Source organism: Ambystoma mexicanum, chromosome 12 (assembly GCF_040938575.1).
Source record: "Ambystoma mexicanum isolate Mex_15411 chromosome 12, UKY_AmexF1_1, whole genome shotgun sequence".
In the NCBI taxonomy this organism is placed as follows: Eukaryota; Metazoa; Chordata; class Amphibia; order Caudata; family Ambystomatidae; genus Ambystoma; species Ambystoma mexicanum.
The window spans coordinates 512,327,436-512,339,460 of NC_090936.1; positions in this window are offsets into that span (position 1 = coordinate 512,327,436).

Here is a 12,025-nt window from a genome sequence, read left to right on the forward strand (position 1 = left end):
TTCCTCAATTAGGCCTGCTTTAGCAGGGCCTTAGTTGGGTGTTGGCCCGTTTGGTTTTTCCAGGCTCCCGTAACCTGTTTGGATTTCCCAGCCCTGGATAAAAATGTCCACCTTTCCAGGGCTCCCCAAAGCCCTTTTGCCCTCCGGTCAGCCTACTTTAGAGAGGCCACGGTTGGGCGTCTGCCCATTTGGGTGTTCAGGCTCCCGTAACCTTTTAGGCTTTCCCAGACTTGGATACATCTGTGCACCACTCTCAGCAGAGTTCCCTCTTCGGAAGCGTTTGCTTCCCTTGCTCGACCCTGCTCAGCAGCTGGTGTCCTTCTCTTGCGGACATCGGGGATAGGATCTCTCCACTGCATTCTGGTCCCTGTGTCTGTTAATGGGTCGCAGGCCCACCACATCTGTGCCACCAGGCGAGACAGTCTCTTCACTATCTCTATCTCTCTCTCGATGTAGGCTTCGTTGCAGTTCAGGACACCAGCCTTCCGGTGTCTTGTTAGCCAACAGCTCGCTCCTCATGCTACTGCCATCTCTGCGGTCTAGCATGGCTCTCCCCCTCCAGGACGTCCTCCCGTCAGAGGCTCACCTCTGCGTAGCATTCTCTCTCCTCCATTCCAAGTTCCTCGTTGTCTTATGTACGTCATAACAAACAAAAGGGGTGTGTCACTCCTCCTTAACTGTGGAGTTCAGGCAAGATCCAGCATTACTTGAAGCCAAAGAGATTGAAGAAGTGTCACTCCCAGTGAGGTTCCCTTTCCCAGACCCCTAGGGAAGGTCATGCTTAGCGAGCTGACCTCCCTAGCCTCAAAGGGGATGGCTCCCCTCTGGGGAGAAGGGACAAATAGTCCAGATTTGTCACACCACCTTTATCCTTAATGAAAATCACCCCTCTCTTTCCCCAACCAGCCCACACACCCCTGCAGATGGGGGGGATTCAGAATTTGTGAATTCCAAACAGGATTTCCCTTTTTCTCCCATAAGGGAAAACATGTTTGGAAATGATGAGCAGAACAGTTTTACCACCTGACTTTACGCATGAAAGTAGCACCTTCTCGGAGCATATGTAAACAGGTGTGGGGAGTCACACAGGAGGCTTATATCAGCAGATATCTCCACACCAGCCACAGTAACAGTCTGAACATACAACAAACAACTGTGGGGTAAAGTTTGGAATTGCAAATTGTATGTACTCCCCTCGCACATAACTGCATTATAATATTGAGCAGACACTGTAAACTGCCATGTTTAAACACTGATTCTTGCATGTCTTAGGTGAGGCTTTATGCTTTACTGTGCATGTCATTACGATGAAGGCTCTTCGCCTAGAGTGTAGCTATGCTTGCCTTCACATCTCACAATCAGACATGTTTCCCTTATGGCATTGTAAAGGTGCAGAAGTAGGGCTCGGACACAAAGGTGGCTTAGCTATGGTTATAAACTTTTATTAACCAGTAAAAGGGTTGGAAAAACAACCTCTCTGTCCCTAAAGCTAAGAGGGGTTTCCCTGCCTCAAAGAAAACTATGGAAAACATCAGGATGTTAAACAAATAGCCAGTCACTGCTGTGTCCAAAAACCCTGCTTCTGACCCTAACACTAGTAATTTAAATCTAATGTGAAAGAATGCTATGCTCCGAACAAAAATTAAGAGGTATGGGGAAGTTTATCCCAACCTCCCCCTTCTTTAAAATACATGACACAGAAGAAGGCCAGTAGACACCGCAATCAGGTACCCCCTCAGCCAGCCGTACCGGCCAGGTGCAGTAGAAATCTACCCCAGAGTGGACAAGGAGCCCCAGGCTGCAACTAAAGACACCTCGATTGACAGTATTAATTAAAGCGCCAAGAAGCCATGTTGCTGACATCGATAGAGACACAGACAGCACTTAGCAGCATTAGACATGAAGCACACATGCCATCGCACTTTGGGACAAAAACACGCACTCGAATACACGAAGAACACGAGCGTACAGTTCTATAGTTAGAGGACAGATAAATATACATACTGTCATTCCTTTTATTGTTTTGCCATTAGCTAGACACAACAATGCAGAAACCGCAAGAAGCAAGAGATCCTGAACAGAACTTGCAGATGCTTACATGCGAAATAACCTTATGGATCTGCAGGAGCACCTTTGGAACCTGACAAAACCAAGTGTGACTAACCTATGGAGAATATAGAGTAGTATAAACATTTTAGAAGCCGCATTATGGCTTAGGAAAACTACAGCAGGCCACAGGTCTCTCAGCGAGGACTGAGCTGAGCCGAATTCAGGCTGAATAGAGAGCAAACGTGTGAGACAGGACCTGCTGCCAAGGCCACAAGATATGGATAACATTCCATTCCCTGAACCACAGTAGCACCAGATGCAATAAATGTGAGTAATTACTCATAATTCAGAGCTGGACAGCTCCAGATCATGGTCCCAGAACACATGACCCGGGCGATGTCAACAATAGACAGCAACCAGCGCTGAGAAAGGGAGCCAATCTCACGCTACCAGACAGAAGCTCGTAACAAAGATGGTACAATGTGAGACAAGTGTTGCACCAAGCAAAAGAGCACTCTCATAGACTAAGGTGGTACACACAAGTTACAATGCAGACACATAGTTCTTATTACCTTGAAAAGGTACACCAAAAGGTGAGAACCTTTGCGAATCCCAGGCCTGGGGATGTTAGCTCAAGCCAATCACAGATTAGTATCCTAGGGGTGGGTAGCAACGGGCAAGAATAAATGGCAAGACCTGCAACATTGTTATAGATAGTGACTTTGGGATGGACCAGGCCAGCCACCTGACATGTGAGAGCCAGTAGAATAACACATATAGGCGACCATATAGGTCATTAAGCTCCTGACAGCCAATCCAGTATTCCCTTCCCATAGGTTTTCTGGGCCCAGGTTGCAACGTCACTCTGACATCATTAGGGTACAAAACTGCCCTGCGAACCAGGAGAAGTTGAGATGACCATGGATTTCTTCTGTCCCTGTGCTGATCCATGTTGGTTTTGTTTGTAATAAACCGCAGTCTGAACTTGCCATTGACTGAGTCCTCCGTTTGTGTTGTGGAAGGTGTTGGGCCTTCCGAGATTCTGCAAACTCTTTGTGGCCCTCTGGCATACCTGGGAGTTTGCCCCAACAAGTTGGTAGCAGAGGTATGGTTGGCTGCGCCAGCCTGGCACCAGATCGCCTCCTTCGCCGCCGAACCTGAGAGGCTGCGGGACCCTCACATATTTTGAGAAGATGGGAAAATGCGTGAATGTTTACAGGTCGTCACAAGCCCCTTGTTAATTATCCTGCCCGAAGTCAGCGATTTGTCCAGGCAGACCAGGACGGGGAGGCGAGCACCTTGACGGGGAGCCGGCAGCCGAGCAGCACTAGCACACCATGGAACGTAAGTATTGACCCCGTCTAACGGCAACTGTGGGTGTGAGGGGGTGTACTGAGTATTATTTAGTATCGTTGAGTATTGTCAAGTAGTGTTTAGTAGTGTTATAGTGAGTAGGGACGGGAACAGAGGTATATGTCCTTTTCCTATGTTTAGGGCACATTCGGTCTTAGAGGTAAAAGGTTCTGGTGAATAACCTAGACTACTGACTCGAGGGCTTGGATGACAAAAGTTATGTAAATAAAGGTATTCCTGTGGGTTGAGCGTTTTAGCTCAGGTCATAGATGACGGTATCCCTGGGAGGGTTAGCAAGGGAGCTGGCGTAGATTGCGGAAAGGTGAGTTGCCTGATAAGTTGTAGAGCCAGAGAGGCTCGTAGAAACTGGAAAGTATTATCATTGCATTGTGACTTTTTATCCCCAAACAGCAGACTATCGAAACCCTCGACTTGAGGTCAGGTAAAAGGTATTGAGATGTATTAAGGCAACAGTAGGGGGGAACGCCCTTTCAGCACCTGTATAAAACACTTCCAACTTATAACGGGACGATCTGTAAATATAGCATAGAATGGTCCAAAAGTACTGAGGGTAGATTAACCAAACAATGGCCACCTTGTGGAAGTTTCTCCAAAGACGTGCAGCAATCACTATTGACACACATACAGGGTACCTACAAGGGGAAGATATTGACGCATGGTCATATTTGAGTGTGGCTCATGTTTCAGGAGGGCGAGGGCGATGCTGCGAGGCGTCAGTGGATGAATAGGTGAAGGACCAAGGTACCCATCTCTCTGCACCTCCCCTAACGTAACGTAGCATTCGATGATACATACTATGAACAGGAAATGTATCCAATGAGGGAACTAAGGGCAGCAGAGGAGTATTCAAATCTGACATATAAGCCACCACCATATACAAAGGAGGAGAAGCCGAAAGGCACAGAGCAGCCAGCTAGTGATTCAGGGGCAAGCAGTGAGACGCAGCAGCGCGTGAATGAGGAGCTTGAGGGAATAAGCACAAACTAATGGATAGCAGCGCAGGTACTTTTGAAGCTCCAAGGGAAGACAAATGGAGAGGCAGAAGGGACGACCAAGGCGATAGAAAGCCTGAAGAGGGACAGCAACACGATAGATTGGGCAGAACTAATAGACGAGGGGGTAGGAGGGCGAAGGACAAGTATGTGAGATTAGACTGCAAGGACAGAGAAAGAAGAAGAGAGGAGAAACTGGAGCGGGAAGAGAGCGAATGAAGAAGGGAACAAGAGAAGGAACACTTGGAAAGGGAGTGGGATGAAACAATCCAGAGAGATCTTAAGGAAAGGAAGAGGGCAGAAAGGTAGATGAGGGAGAAGAGGGAAAGGGAACTGGAAAAGGCAGAGAGATGGAGAGAAATAGCAGAGCAAGAAAAATGCAAGTTAGCTGAGGGGGAACAGCAGAAGTTAAAGTTGGACAGACTGGCAAGGGAACGAGCATGCATGGAGGAGGATGAGCAAGCAATAAGGGCAATGAAGACACAGGTAGCGCTGGATAGGGAAAGGAATAGATTTGAGGAGGACAGACCCAGACAGCACAAACTCTCGGAGCACAAATGAGGGAGGTGGAGCAGGCCTAGGGACCTTGGCAGGCAGAAGCAGGGGCGACCTGAGAGATTGATCTTAGCATGAAACCCAATACAGACTTGACATCGAGAAGACTGAGTTTCAAAGATGATTTTGTAGCAACATGGACACAGGGTCTGCAAACGAGGACAAATACAGTGAGGCGAGAGGGGGGAGCAGTATCGATCACAGTCCACGGTAACGGGGACAAACGGGTGTCATGGGAGTTCAGGATGCATACACAGGGAGAAGAGGGAGGTGGCTCAGATGAGCAGACACAACAGGCGGATGACTTTTGCACCTCACACTGGACCTATACTAATAGACTAAGGGATCCGCCAGGACGAAGGAGGCGGAGACAGCCATAGCTTGCTCGTGAGGACGATTGTCTAGAGCTTATGATGATAAAAGGAGAGTGCCTATATTGGAACCAGTAGATATATACGCAGACATTGAGGACGAGAGAGGGCCTCGACAAATTAGACTGACTAGAAGGTCACCGGAGGAGGAGACAGCATACACACACATGCCTTTTCTGGAGAGAGGAGGGGTGAGACCTCAGTACGTACCATGGAAGCACACAGATAAGGAGAATATGAAGTGTAGGTTACCATTGTTGAGCGCGGGAGCAGGGAAATTGATGTATGAGATAGAGAAGATGATGACTGGCCACAGATTAGCAGTGGGTGACGTAAAGGGACTGTTAATATCGATATTAGGAGACGCCGCTGATTATGTATGGAAAAGGGCAGGGTTCCCAGGGTTGACAACACTGCACACGACGGGTCACCATTTACAAACTGCAGGGCGGCACTGTGGCAAGCATTGAGAACACAATACCCCGAGACGTCAGATATAGGGGCAATTAAGTCACGTAAAATGAGGGTAGAAGAAGATCATATTAGTACAGACACTACCAGAGCCAGTCCAGAAGAGTATGAAGAAACTGGTAGGGATGGAAGCGAAAGGATGGCCACAGATACAGCTCACGATAGTGCATCATTGTAGGCTATGGCAGGAGAAGGTTAAGCACAAAGGGGTAAACAGGAAGGCACTCCTCAGCTCAGAAATCTGCACCACTCTAAGCTATCTAGTCACTGTGGCCCCCAACATTGCCCTGTTTGTCAGCTCAGATGCAACCCACATGTTGCAAACCATTCTTCATGCCACCTGTTGTCCTATTCTTAATATTGAGGGAATGTTTTAATGAATTCACTTTATTTAATCATAAAGACTGTATATTGTTTACCCATGTTCGTGTGTACATCATTTTAATTCCAGCCTCAGTTTTCTTTCACCAGCTTTCCAGTAATCTACTTTGTGTCAAAATGAAAAATGTATACTTATTGCACCACAAAAACACAAAAAAAAAAATAAGTGTGAGGCTTCAAGAGAGAAGTGTGAAAAACAGGGTGAATATGCTAAGAGGGAGGAAGTTGTAAACGATAGGCCACAGAAGAAAGGCAACGAAGGATTCGAAACGGACCAAAAAATCTGAAGCCAATTTGGCAGATAAGTTCTGGACAGGTACATTTCTGGAGGTAAACCAGACCTGATCACCAACTGCATACTCTGGTTCAGCTGACCGCCTCCTGTCCACCTGCACCTTCATATACTCTGTAAGGATGACATGGTATCAAGAATAGACAGACACAAGTGATCACAGTTCAAGGGTGTTTATTAAACTGTATAGCTAGGATGGAAAAACGCCTAATCTACACCTAAATCTAAATGCGAGCAAGCTACGGCCATCAAATCAAAATAAGGCAGTCCTTGTGGTGTCTTGTCAAAATAAAAGGCCTATACTAAAAAAAAATATTGCCAAATCCTTACAACTAATTACAGAAAGAGTGTGGGATAGTGCTTTTAATAAAGAAAGAAGTGTTCACAAATAATAACTCAGGATGTGATTGCCAGGAGTCTCCCTTCCCCACATTATCAGCACGGGACAAGGTGGATCTTCTGAGCACAGCACATACTCAAGCTTTCCCAGAACGAGCCGACAGTTCCGCACCAGCTATCAGGTTCTTTGATGGTTAAGTCTCTTTCAACAAAAGTCTATTGCCTTCAAGCTCCTGATGTATTCAACAAACAAAAACAGTTCTGTTCTACATATACTTTGGGTGATGGCTTCACACCTGGCTCCTCCCATTCCGGGCGCAGACCCCTCAAGAATCGCATTCAACAAAACAAACAAACAGTTCCTTTCTCACTGGACTTTGGGTGATGACTTTCCACCCCTGGATCTCCCTCTTTCGGGCTCCCCTTTTAGATTTCAGCCTCCCTCCTTCGGGTTTACTATGGCTTTTCTTCCATTCATGAATCTTAATGTCTTTTTAAAAAATTCTTCAGGCTTTGCCCCTTTCTGTCGGCATCCCTCTTCCTGGTTCACTTTTGCCAACCTTTGCTAAACAGTTCACTGTGGACATCCCTCGGTCAGATTCACTCCTGTCAACACACTGTATTTCGGGCCTTTAGACTTCGGCCCCTTTTATCGGCATCCCTCTTTCGGGTTCACTCTTGCCAATCTTGTTAATCTTATCTTTCTCATTCAACTCTTACGATATGGGACTCATTCCCCTTAGCTTCATGATTCAAACAGTTCACTGTGGACATCTCTTGGTCGGGTTCACTTCTGTCAACACACTGTTCATCGGGACTTCAGACACTGCCCCTCTTTATTGGCATCCGTCCACCAAGTTCACTCTTGCCATTTCACAATTCCTTTTACGTTCTTCTGAGGCAGGATTCACTTCCCTTGCATCCTCAATGGTTTGTCAGTCAAAGACTTTCGACTGTACAGGGATTTGGCTCGACCCCTCTATGACCACTTTGACCTGTCTTCGTTGCTCTCCTATGGCCTTCTGGTAACAGTAGTTTCAATCAACACAGGATTAACCAGAGTCTCTTGCGTGAGCACCCATGTGGTGCCGCTCCCCTCTGCAGCTGGTCTGTCCTTCAAATGTAACAGTTTACAATTCTTTGAACTCTTCTCAATGTGCCACTTTGCGACTTTCATTCCACACAGTTCGGTCTCTTATCGGTATCGGTTCTCCCCTCGACTCACCAGCTGTGATGAACCGCTCGGCTTTCTTCTATCTGGAGTCAAAGCTGGTACCACGGTAGCAGGCATCCCCCTCAGTCCTGCTTATTAGCATATGCATGCTCCGTGTACTGTTGACATCTGCTGCAACACACTTCAGCTATTGTCCACGGTCTTACAATTCCTTCTGTGGAGGTTTCACGGGTCTTCGTAGGAAAGGGCAGGTTTCTTCTCTCCTTGTCACCCTTGTGGTTCATGCCATCTTTCTCCTCCTCTTGAACTGCCATGCTGTGTTAGCTCTCTCGTTGTGTGGTCTGTTTTTCTAGGACTGTGCTCTTATGCTCTACCTTTTATCCCTGTGGGGAAAGGAAAGGGCCAGCAGGTGTGTGTGTGTGATTCTGGTTATTTGCCTGACACTGCCTGACCCTTGGGTTGGGACATATCAGATAAACCGTTTTAGCATTTGTCTGTTGTCTGTCATATTGTAAGGAAGTGTTCAGATTGGAAAAGGAGGGCAGCAGAGTTCTTGAGTATCCTACGGGGTAGGATGGAGAAAAGGTGTTACACAGGATTATAGCCCTCGTACTAGGGGTTTGGGTAAATTCGGAGGAGTGAGATTGGTATGGGTTGTGGAATGAACGGAAATTACAGATATTTTATTGTGACCTGAACAGGAGGGACTGTGGGAATGGTAGTGTGTTGTCAATGCAGTATACTGGGGTTTCTGGAAAGAAAAACCAAGGGACATGAAGAAGAATGACTGGGAGTATTCAGGTAGGAAACAGGGAAACAGGCATTCTGGGGAATGTGGTTTCTAAGTGTAACAGGGTATCTAATGGATTCACCAGATAGAGAGGGGATGGTGGATTCTTAAAAAGGAGGTTCATTGGGTGGAAGGGAGGTCCAGTTGATACAGCCCATAAAAGCCTCAAGGACCTCGTCTTCCTCATCCCTTTCTCCGGTATAGTACTGAGTCTTACCTGGGGCATTCCCCTGAGCATAACCCTTGCTCATCCACCCCCAGGGTTGGGATCTGAGAGCGCCAGCCCTTCCTTGGCCATCTGAATAAGGGATTCTCAAGGTCTACGTGTGAAAATACGCTTAGGTTTCTGAAATACCCTTCCCCTATGCTGGTTGGATGGCAGTGTTTCACTCAGTGATCTCACTGTGGAACACCCAGACTGCTGGTCCAAGCATTCCAGCATACAGCCTAGATTGTTGCTGCTGGCTTGCGTAGGAGATGTTTTAAGTTCTCTCCTTTCTCTTTCTCCCTCTATTTTCCTGTCCCTTTCTTGAGTTTCCATTAGCTCCTGCTCTATGTTTTCAAGACAAACTTCTGCATTGTGTCTCCACTCTCCACCAAATAAGCATTGTTCTACTTGAGAGGCTTCCAATCCTTCTAGAAATATAGTGGATGTTGAGCCTCTCGTATCCTTATTCAGGGCGCGAAACATTTTTTTGGTGACATCACTGTTCTCCAGTTTTTGCTCCTCCTGGTCAATATAGGGTTCTTCTGATATCTTCCCATTTGGGTTTCTCACTCTCACTATCTCTCTTGATCGCCCTCTACTTTTCCCTTTGAATAGTAAGGAAGGGTTTCTGGGATCTTATTTTCGGTAGAAGGGATTTCTAGGTCTCCTCCTGATATTTTATGAGAAGATAATTCCCCCAAGGTATCATAAATTGGGTTCTTTCTAGGTGGTTTCCAAGGAGTTTCATACACTAGGATCCCTACTCTGTCTTCCCTATGGATTTTTATGGGGTTTGAGGAAATGTTCAGGAGGATAGAGGTGAATTTGTCTTCTCAGGAAAAAAGGGGTAACATGTTCACTTGGCCTTCCTTACAGGGTAAAATGTAGAAGAACCAGCCTAAGGGACATCTTACTTGTAGTTGTAATGAAACTAAGACTTTGTCCTTTCCCTGTAGCAAATAATCGGAGGGCCACAAAGATAATAAGTGTTGCCCTCCACATTCTTTCAGACAGGTGAGATGGCTTGAGAGGTTAGGGGAAGAAATTGGATTCCCTTTCGCTGTTTCATGGGATTGAAGGGGGGTGGCATGGTTTGCACAGATCTTACCCCTTTGGTGGAAAAAGGGGTTTGATGGGATTTGTCTATTGACTCAAAGATTTCTGAGTCACCTCAGAGGGAGTTGTTCATTCCTTCATTTCCGAATATGGTGGCTAGGGCATGGAAATTCCTATTTGGTCTTTCTTTATATAAGTGGGCTCTCCAACTAGCATCAATTGGATCATATCCCACACCTGACATCATATGTAAGGATGACATGGTATCAGGAATAGACAGACAAATGATCATAGTTCAAGGGTGTTTATTAAACTGTATAGATAGGGTGGAAAAACACCTAATTTAAACCTAAATCTAAGGCGGGAGCAAGCTCAGACCATCAAATCAAAATAAGGCAATCCCTATGGCGTCTCGTCAAAATAAAAGGCTTATACTAAAAAGAAACTATTGCCAAAACCTTATAACTAACTACAGAAAGAGTGTGGGGATTGGGTTTTCAATAAAGAAAAAAGTGTTCACAAATAATAAGTCAGGATATGATTGCCAGGGGTCTCCCTACACCACGTTTTGAGCACAGGACAAGGCGTATCTCCTGAGCACAGCACACACTCAAGCTTTCCCAGCACAAGCTGACAGTTCCGTACCAGCTATCAGGTTCTTCGATGGTTAAGTATCTTTCATAAACAGTCTCTTGCCTTGCTGCAAATGCGATCCACATGTATTGGGAGTGTTCGCCAATCAGGCGCTTTTGGGATGAGATAGCAGAAACCATGAGCAACATACTGAACATACGCATCCCGGCCACGCCGTTGAAATACTTACTGGGGGACATTGGAAAAGCCTCTACAAGGACTCGCAGACTATTCGCAGTGGGATGGGCAGCGGCCAAACAAAACATCCTTAGGAAATGGAAATCCAAACTCCCCCCCACACACGGAAAAACTGGCTCCGAGACCTCATAAACGTACAAGACAGCGAAGAATCTTATATCCGAGGTATTCAAACCACTTCCAGACCGAAAGACATCTGGGGTCCCCTCAGGGAGTACCTGTCATGATGCCTACCCCCAGGCATCTGGACCAAGCCCATCAGCCCCGGGAGCAGACTTCTAGACATTTAGTAAAACCTCAGCAGCCCCGGCTAGGGGCTATCTGGGTTCAGTCCTGGCGCCTTAGGCGCCAGGCTCATAGTAGGAATCAGTCCTGGCGCCTAAAGCGCCAGGCTCATAGTCATTACTTACCTCAGGCAGACCATGCTGCAAATGACTCCAATCCAACATGAAGCCTGAAAGGGACTATTTTTCTACAGGGACTATTTTTTACTCGGGTGTGGTTCTAGGGACTTCTTACCTGGGACTACTTTTGAGGCTATTTAAACCACACCCGACCAGCAACACACGCTTCGCGTTATTCTGCATCCAGCAGCGTAACACTCACCGTGCCTGCAGCCTGCATCCAGTCTTCTGCCACGCCCGCCTCGAATCCGGAGCTCCTAAAACAAAGAGGAAAGAAAGGGACACGGTTAGAAAACAAACTTATTTCTATTCCACACCTTATTCTGGATCCATCTTGTCTCCGGACCTGTAAAGAACATCATTTCTGCACGCGCCACAACTCCAGCTGCAGCGCCGCGCCATACTCACCAATCTTCACAGCATCCTTCGGGTCGGCGCTGCCTCCATTATTTCTTCGCCGAACTTCAGCACCTAGGAGACAAAAGAAAACCACAAGGTGAGCCGAGGGAACCAACAAATATAATTCTTACCACCATAGACTTACCTGATTTACCACCGGAGGCATCCTTTTGTGACTCTCCATATTTTCACGTGCCGCATCTGTAAAGAGAGACAAAACAACACGTGAAACATTTACCGGACAGCGCCGGGTAATACAGACTCTTACCTGAGCGCCACCAGCTTCCACAAGAGCATCTTTTCACGAGCCAGCTGCAAGACAAGAAAGGAAGGGGGGAA